The sequence below is a fragment of the Aplysia californica genome, unplaced genomic scaffold, assembly GCF_000002075.1.
Source record: "Aplysia californica isolate F4 #8 unplaced genomic scaffold, AplCal3.0 scaffold00335, whole genome shotgun sequence".
NCBI classification, from domain to species: Eukaryota; Metazoa; Mollusca; class Gastropoda; order Aplysiida; family Aplysiidae; genus Aplysia; species Aplysia californica.
The window spans coordinates 452,261-454,579 of record NW_004797605.1 but is presented as its reverse complement, the minus strand read 5'-3'; positions in this window follow the sequence as shown (position 1 = coordinate 454,579).

Below are 2,319 nucleotides of genomic sequence, written 5' to 3'. Positions count from 1 at the left end.
AGTTAAAAGCAGTTAGGTATTCTAAGTTTGTTTGTTTTTTTAGATACAAGAGAGAATGATCGTATTTAATGACATTTGGTCCTCTTCGGTGCGTTTTTAAAAATTGCTGTTGTTTTTGTTGTTGTTGTTGTTGTTGTTGTTGTTGTTCTTTGGATGGAGGAGGAGTGAGGTTCTTTAATGGAAGAGACGGGTTGCTTCGGTTTTTAGAGTGGTGGAATAAGGGGGGGGGGGTATGTGCGCCTGCTGCGAGCAGACCTTACCACCTCGTGAGAAGAGCAAAAATATTACTTTGGCTCGCTTTGCCGTGTGGCTGGTTGAGGGGGGAGGGGCGCCATTGGTAGGTTGCCACTTTTTTTCATCTACCAACTGTTTGTCTGTCTGTCTGTCTTACATTTCCATGCACTAAATGACCGTTATTGTATCGATGTTGATGTTCCTCTCTTTATTGAAACTCAAACAACTCAAACTTAAACTCAACCTCAAACTCAAACTCAAACTCAAACTTGTACTCATACTTAAATTCAAACTCGTTGTTGGCTTAGTTGTTGTTGTACCAGACTGTGGTTCAGGTGGCCGCGGTTTTGGCACCCACCATGATGCTTCTGAACTTGGACGTCTGAGGGGCATGGCATACCGCGAGTCCTCTTTTTGGAAGAACCTCCCATCACGCTTCTTTCTTTTCTTTTTTTAGTAAGGTTTTACGGCGCTCGCAACTGCATAAATGAGGTCATATGAGCGCCAGGGGGTGGATGTCAACAGAGAAGCCCAAACGGGGAATCGGGTTTACTCTGCTCACCTCTCTAGCCTGAACAGCACAAAGTCTGCTTGGACTATCAAGGCACACCAGAAATACCAATTCACAAGAGAGTGACAAATATACAAAAGAAGTAGAGGAAAATGACGATAGTAAGGATGAGGGAAGAAAAAGCAGCAGTTCCCCCTTGGTTGTTCCGGCTCAGCATGAGCATGACATTGATAAATCAGCCCGTTTACAATTCTACTGTGCATAAGAACATGTTAATATCCCCCTTTTGGGAATGGCCTAAAGACAACTTCAGTGAGTAGCACTGCCCTTTGGGATGGGGGTGGGGGTCAACACCATCGATTTAACTCACCAGTGAATCGCTAACAATTAATAGCCTGTCACAATAGTGTCAACGATAAATGATTTTAGCATTGGTATGTTGCAAAATGCTTGAGAATTTGCAAACCAAACAAGTAAAGGCCTATACGTTTTAGAAATGAGAATGCAAACAAGGAAAAGAACTCATTTGGGAAGGAATTGAAAAGTTTGGCGATGCATAAACGAGAAAAGCAAACTGACGTAACAACTCAAATTATGTCCGGTTAAATCGGCTGTGACACCACAAAACGAAACTTACGGTCAAATTAGTTGGCCGCCAACACTTGAAGGGTTAGAGGGACGCTCAATTTTGAAGAACATGCTGTATTGCAATTCCTTACTGATTTTGATCAAAACTTATTTTTACATTATTAACCCGAGAAAAGTTTTAAGTTTTATTAAAGAAATAGGACTGTTTAATAGGATATAAAAATATATAGTTATATATCGTTATCGGTGTATATACATACACTGAAATTAATATTGTAAATACAAATAAATGTAAATAAGTCTTTACCATATTTACAAAAATTTGCATAAATGTCTGTCCGTCCATTTAGCTTGATGATGATAATATGACTTGTGTGCAGTTGCGAACGCCGAAAAACTCTTACTAAAACATGACATGATCCTTGATTAGTTGCAGTAAATCCTGTTGGCACTTAAATGACCAAAATTTAGTCGATAGTGCCGTAAAACACCAACTCAATCAATCAATCTAAAAACCTTCTTTTTTTTTTTACATGTGAGTCACTAGGCAGGACGATGAAGAGAGACGAAGGGCGAAAATAGCTTCTTTTTCATAACATAATATGTAATATAATATATTATCGTGTTGCTTACAGTAACGAAAGGTGATTAAAAAGACATTGTCAAGACGTAAACACCCAGAGGTGTGACAAATTTATATCGTTTGCGAGCAGGAGTTTTTGTCGGGGTTTTGTTCGTGTTATTGGTGGACTTGATAAAAACTGCAGCTGTTGTTATTGTGTCTGGTTGTGGTTGTCACCTTGGTGGTGAAAAGGACTGAGTTTGTGGTAACAACTGAATTATACTGTCAAGAGTGCGAGGACGTGGAAGAACTACCAAGTACAGGTAAACGCTCATGTGCAGTCTCTCTCTCTCTCTCTCTCTCTCTCTCTCTCTCTCGGCAATTTATTAAATCTGCGACCTGCAACTAGATTACAACTAGATCT